The sequence below is a fragment of the Halyomorpha halys genome, unplaced genomic scaffold, assembly GCF_000696795.3.
Source record: "Halyomorpha halys isolate HHAL.00 unplaced genomic scaffold, Hhal_1.1 Scaffold277.1, whole genome shotgun sequence".
Taxonomy (NCBI): Eukaryota; Metazoa; Arthropoda; class Insecta; order Hemiptera; family Pentatomidae; genus Halyomorpha; species Halyomorpha halys.
The window spans coordinates 244,114-254,550 of NW_027115357.1; the positions used below are offsets into that span (position 1 = coordinate 244,114).

Here is a 10,437-nt window from a genome sequence, read left to right on the forward strand (position 1 = left end):
AGGACCTCAATGTTCCATATGTTGTCGATTTGGCCAGAACCAGATAGTAATCCTTCCGTGATAAACTTCCTAACCACCCAAACCCTTATCTCTAACCTGGCTTTTCTTTCAATATCTGATAATCCTCTAAGGCATCTAAAAAGAAGATGACCTCGAGATCTTCTCTAGTAACGTTATTGGAGTTCTATCAATGGGTAGATTCTCCACATGTTTGTATCATATCATTTTATATCTAATAGTAAATTTACTAGTTGTATATAATTATAAGCAGTAGTAAATAAATATAAATAAATTTAAAACAGTCAGCATCAACATAAGTAAATACGTTTTATAATTAGTTAAATCAACCCATTAAATAAGAACATATGCACGAACATTGATACACATGTGACATACATGGAACGGAACCAATCAAAACTCTGGGGTTAGAATTATTGTATAAGGAAAGTATTTTTTTTGCATATTTTTCAAAAATTATTTTTATGCAAATGAGAGAGCATTAATTAAACCATGTGAGCCTTAGTTTAAGTGACAGTATGACTGACTCTGTAAAATCACTCTAATTGTTTTCCATATTGATTCTAAAAAAAAGTTTTAGCATTGAAAAAATGGTAAAGTGCAGAACGTAAATTTTAGAGAACGGTTTAGACTAGCTTCAGAACACAGGCTAAAGATGGAAATAGTTCGAAAGGTGCCGGCTGCGATCCGAATCCCTGCGTGATGAACCACATCTAATCTGGAGAGAATCCGGTGAGGGGCAGAACCGTAAATGAAACATCCGTAGTCGAGTATACTAGAGTCCGATATAGTTTTAGTTGTAGTACAAAAGCCCAACAGGAGAAAAAATTCAGTTATCTCACCCCAATTTTTTATTACTTAAATAAAAACTATGCATAATTACTAGTGAAAATTGACGAGTCGTCTAAGTACAGTAAGGGGGAATGAAAAATGGAGTATATTTCAAACATTAAATCAAATTAATTTTTAAACTACCAAGAAAACCTAAGAGAAAATTATTTAAGTTAAATTATTAACTATTAAGTAGAGTAAATTTTCTAAAATATGAGCCCTAATAGTTTGCGTCCGATAGCTCCCTAAATATAATTTTTTAAAAAGTAACATTTCATAAAAAATACACGGAAGGATAAGTAGTTGGCGAATTTATTTTGGGAAATGTGAGGAACCAGGAGACCTACAGATGTCTATTAGCACTCAACATAAAGCTAGTTTTACGTGCTCTAAAGTAATAAGGGTATTCATGATATTGTGTTAAATGTAAAATGTTTTACCATGTTAAATGTTATAAGTAATGGATTATGAGCAGCCCTGTTCAAAGCCATGTTAAATGCATAAGAGCTCCTAGCAGATTTTCTGAGCAGCTTGTTTAGTAACTATACTTTCTTGCCAAAATTTCATGTTGTTGTTCACTTTCAACAACTTTTAATTTCTAAGTTTTGATTACAGTAATTTAATACATGCCTAAAATAAGTGTAAAAGTTTGGCTACTGACTGTATTTTTTAAGAATTCCAAAACACAAGACAAAAAAAAACAAAATACAAACTACGAGTAAGTAACCTAACACGACTACAAGCTCAGCTGGTCTGTTTCGTGACGTCATTCTCCATTTAACAGGCCTGGTAACAGACTCTCAGCCATGTTACATGTTATATCGTTTTAACTTGGTAAAAGAAGGAAATATTTCTGCATTTAAAATAAGTTTTTCCATTTACCACGCTTTAACATGTTAAACTAAAGATCACGAATACCCCTAATGTATGACGTGTATCTTTGTAGGAGTAGTAGTTTTCATGATATTTCCTAAAATAAAATTATTTCAAGTTGTTCGGACAAAATTGTATTTGCAAAATTCAAATTTATTTGTATATATCATAAAAACTATTACCGCTACGAAGATAAGTTAGTTAAACGACAGTATAGTAGGTTAAATTAGGTTTAATGTTAGCGATAGCAGTACGTCCAATACTTCTTAATATATAATTTTTCATAAATCCAAAAAATTTATCTGAACAACTACTAAAAATTAACCTTTTTTGAATTTATTTTGTCAAATATCATAAAAACTACTAATCCTAAGAAGATAACGGTTAACTACTTCACAGTAAATTTAACTAACTTTAATTTGAGTGCTGACACACATTGATATGGCGAATGGTTTTTAAGATATAGATTTCTCAAAATAAATGCACTAACTACTAAGTACATTGTTTAAGAAACGTTGCTTTTTAAAAAACAATATCTCCAGACTTATTGGACGTAAATAGCTCTATTACAGATCATATTTTAGCAATTCAATCTATTTTAAAGGATGTTCTCTTAGGTTTTCTTGTATTGTTCCTACTATTCAAGATGTTTTTAACGTTTTGGAACAACAGCTAGTTTTAATTCCCCCTACCTATACTTGACAGACTCATCAATTTTGACTATTAATTATACATAGTTTTCATTAAAGTAATAAAAATTGGGGTGAGATAACTGCCTTTGTGCTCCTCTTGGGCTCTTGTACTACAGTTTTTACTTAAAGTATAAGAAAATGTTTTTAAGTAGATACCTATTTTGTTGATGGTTTTCCAGTATTCTCTTTTAAGGAAAAGGTAGCTCTTATTCAATTGATAACAACTGATCGCTTATACTAAAAAGTGAATACATTTTATAAAACTAAGCGCTTGGAAGTATTTGCTTATTTTTATTCAATAGATCACATATCTATCTTAGGATAAAGAGCCAAATGACTGTTTTTCGATAGTAGGGGTATTCATGATATTGTGTTAAATGTAAAATGTTTCACCTTGTTAAATGTTATAAGTATAGCATTGTGAGCAGCCCTATTTAAATTCATATTAAATGGTAAATGCTTAAGAGCTTCTAGCGGATTTTTGAGCAACTTGTTTTATAACCTTTCCTTCCAAAACTTTACTTTCCTTCATGTTATTGTTTACTTCTAAGTTTTGATTACAGTAATTTATTACAACATGCGTAAAATAAGTGAAAAGTAGAAGTATAAAAGTTTGGCTACTGATTTTATTATTTAAAAAGTCCAAAACACAAGACAAAAGAAAAAAAACACGAGTTAGTAACTTAACATGACAACAAATAAAACGATGACAAGTTCAGCAGGTCTATTTCGTGACGTCATTCTCCATTTAACAGACCTAGTAACAGACTCTCAGCCGTGTTATATGTTATATCGTTTTAACATAGTAAAATAAGGAAACATTTCTCCATTTAACATAGGTTTTTCCATTTAACACGCTTTAACATGTTAAACTAAAGATCATGCATACCCCTAATATCGATAGTGGGGATAGTATCGATACCCCGAACAGAGCTAGGAGCTACCCAGCAGATGGCCAGGCAGGAGTGCTGAGGCACAGAGGAGAGGAATGCAGTCGTCCTCTACACAGATGCGGGCCCCTTTTTTCAACAAGCAGTCGCACACTCCCAGACTAATTTTTTTTTTCCCTTTGCCGCTCTCCCATCTCACAATAGCCTATCTTCCCTCGCCCCTTCATCCCAGCACACTCCTGGCTTCTGTAATATTCAGTTGTAGAATATCTTGGCGATTTATCCGTGCCAAACACTCCATATTACTAGAATAATGAGCATATATATTTGTTATATGTAGCTAGAAAAGCCTGGCGATGCTTCACTATTACTATACTTAAGTATGTATATACATTAATTAAAACACTATTCAAACTTCGATATCAATTAATATAATGAATATATAATCATATATTGGAGGAAGATAGTCCGGTATAGCGGTCAATAAAGGTATCCCCGTATTATTTATATTTTATTTTATTTTATATCAGATCGGCCTGGTGGGCCTTACATGGTTGATGTAGTCGTTATGATTTTTTTTAACAGTTTGGGGGGTATAGTCTCGTACAAAAGGCACCCCTAACTATATACAATGTTATTATTAAAACAAGAAAAAAAAATAAATAGATAAAAATAATACTTCTTAATAAAAGAGGAAAGTAAAATTAATAACAAAAAATAATGATATTGGTACACTTAAATAAAACAAACAATTGACCTCTAATAATAAAAAGAAACAAGTTAATTTGGAAAAGGGACGAGAGAAGAAAATAGAAAAAAAAAAAATAATAAATAAATAAAATGAGTAATAATAAAAAGTAAAATAGAGGTAGTGTGGCTATGAATTAATTTTATATTTATTAAAATTTATAACAGAATGTCCTGCAGTAGTCTGGGCTTCAGTCTTCGAGTTGAGGTTAGGTTTCTGGGAGTGGAACTTCATGAACCGTTTTTTAATGTAATACTCTATTGACTCCATATGTAATTCGCGATGCAATTGGCAATTTCTTATGACCCTTAACTGCGATTCTTAGGTCTTTATTTTGAGAAGATTGTAGTTTTTTTTCTTTTCGTGAAGGATGCCGCTCCCCAGACTTCACAGCCGTTCATCAGCAGTGGCCTGAGAATTGTTTTAAATATAAGAACAGTTGTGTTTCTGGTTTTAGTTTGGAATTTCAATAAAGGTATCAAAATAGTAAAAGAAAATTATTTATTGTTAACCAACGTTTCGCCCCACTTTGCAGATCTTCGTCAGGGTTGTTAGATTGAAACAGAGATGTCAACCTGTTGACTATTATATAATAATGATACTAAACGCTTTTTGTAAAGAAATGTATAACTTGGTTGGAGGAATATAGTCCGGGTGGCAGTCAATGATGGTATCAAAGCCCTTTCACAATCGGATGACAATGGTATACCAGCGCATAAAGTACCAACTAACAAATATCCATTTTTATATTATTTGAAATAATTAAGCTAAAAAATAAGAACGGTATTTTAAAAGCCCATAACATGTTCAATAAGTCTCTAATAAGTAAATCTAGTATAGTTGTACATAACCGAAAAGTTTAATAAGGTATGAATCGGTAATAATTATTCTGGGATATTCGAGGTCCGGTCGAATACAATTTTCGTTATTTTCATTTCGGAGGGGCAGTTGCCCTTCTTCGCCAATTTTAAAGATTTTTATTTTATTAATAATCATTGAATTAGGGTTGATCAAAAATTATTTTATGTCAGAATGTGATGAGGATAATGTAAACCAGATTAGCTGATACAATGGAGTGGAATTGGCACGAAACGTAATTTACTCTGATATAATCGAACATCTTTCAGCAATAATAGTTTTTAAAGAAATTACTCATAAGCGCTTTTTCTGTGAAGCTTAGAATTGATTGATCGGGCAATAGTCATTTAAATAACATTAGTATCAATTATAATAATTGAAGACAATTATTATTAATTAAAAAGATGAATTTTAATGCGTTTGCATGAAATATAATTGAATTCGTTCTAAATGTTATAAAATAATTAAGCAGCGAAATTACAATCATGAATTACTAAGTATGCTAACAACTATACTATGATATTCAATATTGATTATTTATGCTTGAAGAAGTTTGTCGGGGGGTGCGGTCAGCAAAGAACAACATAAATAAACAAAACCATATTTATTTATTTTATGCCGACGTTTCGACCTGAGTTACACCTCAATATGAATCCAGTAACACGGGGCCAACGACGTGATAACAACGACCGCACCCCCGACAAACTTCTTCAAGCATTAATCTACGGTCAACTATCTACACCTCAATTTGATTATTTATACTATACTAATATGTACACCTACTTTTATTATGTTCTGTGAAGACTCCATAAAAGCTTACCTGTAACAAAAAAAAAAATAAGATATAATAAATTTATATTTATGTATAAATTAATATGAGTAACTTTCAATATAAAATAATTATTTGTACTGTCGCAAATAAATTCCAAAAGGTTTATGAGTTAAACTTTATTAAATTTATTTTCAGGAAATCAATTTTCACCCTTTTTTCACTTCTTTATTTCTTTTTTACACCTGAACAAACATTATCCAGTTCTACAAATAGAAATATTTCCAATCAACATTTAACAATCAGTAGAGTTATAATCAATAAAATTGATATGATTAGTTCTTTACTCATTTATTCTTATTGTATTTATTCTTTCTCAACTTTTATAAAATCTTAATTTCTTTATTTTCTGTTTTTTATTATCTTAATTTTTTTTTTCATTTCTACTTTTCTATTTTTACGAGTTATTAATTCTCCTTTTCATTTTCAACCTAACAGTTTGCGTAATGTTTTTTAAATATACTTATCATTGTATATTTTACATTAATGCTATTTTATTTCTTCTTTACTTTCATTTGTATATAATTTTCTTTTCACATATTTTTACATAATTTTATACCTATCTTAATTTACCTTTTTGTATCTCATGATCATACTACGTGAAAATATTTTTAGTCGTTTTTAATATATAACCTAATAATAATAATATTTAACCCTGATAAAGCTCTATAAATTGAATTTACTATAAATTAATTAATTATTACAAACGTCGGAAAATAAATTTTTAAAAAAAGTGAACTATTTTTGTTTCTTTTAATCACACTCCTAACCATCTTCTTCATAATTTGAAATAATCTGTAAATTATTTATATACATAATTTTTTTTTTATATACTTATGTGTAACATCGAAGAAAACAATATTTACTTATGGACAATTGTATGTGGCTCAGTCAAGATGCAGGAGCAAAGAGAATTCAGAGCAATTTAGAGGAAAACATGATAAAGAACATAGTTTTAGAAGAGGCACTAAATTGAAGTACAAATTAAAATGTTGCGAAAAAGACTTTACATTTTTTTTTCTTTCTAAAACTGAATTTAACCTGTACTATATAATTCATGTAAATTACAGTTGTACAATTTGAGCAACGAGTAGTATAAATTAAATAAACAGTTAAATAATTTGTAAACTCGTGAGTGCCCCCATAGTATTTATAAATATTAAAATATGTATATTAAACAATAGATCGAGCCACCGAACATATCATCAGGTTTAAATAGGATGTTTCAGGGTTAAGAGTCCGAACAGAAAATATGAACTAAGGAACTAAAAAAAAAATACTGTCTTGAACGATCGTAAAAGGAGGTTATTTTTTAATGATCACACTCATCCGCCTGTTTTTTTTCTCATTTAAGGGTACCCAGTTTATGAAGCTGGATGACTTCCGGAACCCATAGGGTTGACTCACGCTTACAGTAACAGAGTAAATAATTAGACAAATATGAGTAATTATAAATATATATCTACTTTGAGACAAGTATAAGCGAGGTAGACAATTGTGAGGTCACCGGGGAGATATGTGCGTCACCGGGGAGAAGATAGGTACGGTGGCATTATTATCGGGGGTCATTTTCTATTGATCGCTCCCAGAGTGCGTCCTCTGTATTATCAAACATAATATCTACACGGCACAGTGTTGCAGAACTCTACATACCTTAATAAACATTGTTACATACACATAGCGTATAATTTAAGATTGGATATGTATACTAATTTCTACTTCAAAACCTCACAACCAAAGATAACTGTCAAGAAAACATGGAGGTTTCAAATTAAAAAAGAGAGGGATTTAACTAAATATTTGGAGTTTTCAAATTATTTGGGGAAGTGGGTGGTAAGACAATTGGTCAGGACACCGCCATGTCCAACATTAAACATATAATTTAATATTTACCCAAGATTTATTTTTATAAATTTATATTACTGCTAAATATATATAAATTAAGAAGCTTTAATATAATTTAAACATCCAGCACTCCTAGCAGCACCCCTAGCGGCCCCGAGACGAACTATCATAAGGAGGTTATAAGAAATATTTTGTTTTTGTTTTCAAATGATTAGCCTTTGTTAATAATAGTAACTTTTTCAATATTCTTTCAATTGCTTGTAACAGTTCACTATTAGATTCATAAAACACTATGGAAAGGGACTTGTGTTCCATTGAACACTTGGGCTTAATCTTTAAAGCAGTTAAGGAAGAAGAACTCCAATTACATCTTGTGAAATGTAGTTTTGCTTTGCAGTCAGTGGAATACTTAGGCCACACATTAGAATATGGTAAGGTTCGTCCAATTAAAGATAACTTAATTGCAATTAAAGAATTTCACCGTCCTACGACACGAAAAATGGTTCATCAACTTTTGGGTAAGTTAAACTTTTACCGATAATTTATAGATCATTGTACTGAGTGATTAGCTCCATTACAGAATTTATTGAAAAAGAATGAAAAATTTATATTGTCGGATGAGTTTTCAAGGCATAAAAAGATATCTTTGTACAGCACCAGCCTTAGCAATTTATAACCATGATAAAGATATAGTTATTGAAGTTGATGCAAGCCGTCCAGGTCTAGGTACAGTTCTGAAGCAACCACATTCATCCCTGGTATGATGGTATAATGGTACCCCCCTGCATCCTGTTGGATATTTTACTAAGAAATTGACACTTGGTCAAATGAAGAAAGAGGTAATGTATTTAGAATGCCTATCAATAAAAGAAGCAATTGTTCATTGGCAACATTATCTTATAGGTGAGGCGTTTACTGTGACATCGGCTCATAAACCCCTTGTCAATTTAAAATGTGAATCACGAACATATGAAGCGTTGTGTGACTTCATGTTGTATCTATATCAGTACAACTTCAAGGAAGGCAAGAACAACATAGAAGCTGATGCGCTATCCAGGAACCCAGTTCTATAAAGCTTTGAAGATGAAGATGAAGATTGTGATTAATATAATAGTTGTGGTTAATATAATTCAACTAGAACACATAATAAATGATCAGGCAACAATCACATTTGAGATTGAAACTTCCAAGGTGTTTAAAGATTTCAAGATGCTGAACAACAGAAAGGGATTGTATAGGGGTATTCATCATGTTGCGTTAAATGTAAAATGTTTTACCATGTTGAATGTCATAAGTATAGGATTGTGAGCATCCCTACTTAAAGTCATGTTAATTGTATGAGAGCTTCTAGCGGATTTTCTGAGCAACTTCTTTTATAACCTTTCCTTCCAAAACTTGTTGTTTATTTCTAAGTTTTGATTAAAGTAATTTATTACAACATGCCTAAAGTAAGTGAAAAGTAGAAGTAGTGTGAAAGTTTGGCTACTGAGTGTCTTGTTGATCTTCTAACTTGCGAGAAAGAGAATTAAGATGGGCTAATTGAAAACTGTCATTATATTATTATTATTGTCATCCATTGCTTTATTAGTTTTAAAAACATGTAAAACAATAGTAACACAAAATACGAGCAAGTAACCTAACACAACAAACAAAATGGTGACGAGCTCAGCTGGTCTGTTGCGTGACATCATTCTCCATTTAACATGTGTGCTTTTTTCTATTTAACACGCTTTAACATGTTTAACTGAAGATCATTAATACCTCATATGTGTCAGAGAGATTAGGACTCAACTTGATATAAAAAAATTTACCAATTCTACGGGTATATTGGTACCAACCAAATAGCTGACAAATTAAGACTCTTCTACTACTTTAAAAACATGGACAAACTTATTAATCAATTTTGTAAGCTTGTAAAGTATGTGTTAAAAATAAATCTAGAACTGGAAGAGCGATAGGATTACAGTATAAGTTGGTCCCAGCAGAATATCCTTATCATATTATGTCCATCGATACAATCGGTGGTTTTACTGAGAATAATTCTACAAAGAAATAAATTCATTTACTTGTTGTTCATTTTTCTCGATATGCCTGGATCCGAACATCTAATGGCCAAAGTGCTATTAATTTAATCAAAATGATCAACCCGGTGGTAGAAGGAAACAACAGTTACTGTCCACTTTCTTCAGAATTACATATTCATAATTAATTTATACAAAATTACCAAGCAGTATTTATTACAATTTTAAAATGAAAGACCATTCAATCAGGTTTCAAGATAACTGACGTTTATCACAAGAAAAAAAATATGTTTTAACTTCAATGAACACAATTGAGGATGTGTAATCGTAATTTGGTTACGCAATAAGCAAATTTGGAGATGAGTTGACCTTGCCAAATGCAGGTCACGTCAGAGGCGAGAAGTGGGTTTTTTGTGGGACTAGTACCTACAAAGATGATCTTGGAATTGTTTAATACAGGCCTGGACAACCCACGGCTTTCCTTACATTTTTGAGCTCCGGAGATTCATCACACTTATATGTTCATTCTATAACGGGAAAAGTAGTTGAAAAAATAATTATTTGTACATCCATATATTAAAAAATTTCCCGTCGAAATGAGAAAAAAAAACTGTAATTTAAAAATAATATTCTTGGGAATAAGCAAATTTATAAGTTAGCAGAATAATTAAATTATATTCTGCAAACTCATGATACGCGCCGATCTTATAAAACAGGTTTTACTCGCGAGCGAAAAGATTATATATATTTTTTTTTCACAAACAATAACTCCTAAAATATTCCCAATGTAGATTAACAAAAGAAAAAAAAAGATTAAATTTTACAAATTTCG

The 10,437-nt window shown here is 30.9% G+C and overlaps 1 protein-coding gene and 1 long non-coding RNA gene across 3 annotated transcripts in view; one reads left to right on the forward strand and one right to left on the reverse strand.

Annotated features, from left to right (window-relative positions):
- LOC106680678 (bromodomain adjacent to zinc finger domain protein 2B) overlaps window positions 1–10,437 on the reverse strand; it is a gene marked incomplete in the record, with an annotated part of 314,015 nt that overhangs the window by 105,944 nt on the left and 197,634 nt on the right.
- The window catches only part of LOC112211568 (uncharacterized), a 24,913-nt gene continuing 14,878 nt past the window's right edge, over window positions 403–10,437 (forward strand). The window contains exons 1-2 of one of the 2 annotated variants that reach the window (XR_002945653.2): window positions 403–765; window positions 6,592–6,743. This is a non-coding gene — a long non-coding RNA (uncharacterized lncRNA). Of the gene's footprint in view, window positions 766–6,591; window positions 6,744–10,437 lie in introns of those variants that run through there. The other variant, XR_010844822.1, reaches the window with a different exon arrangement.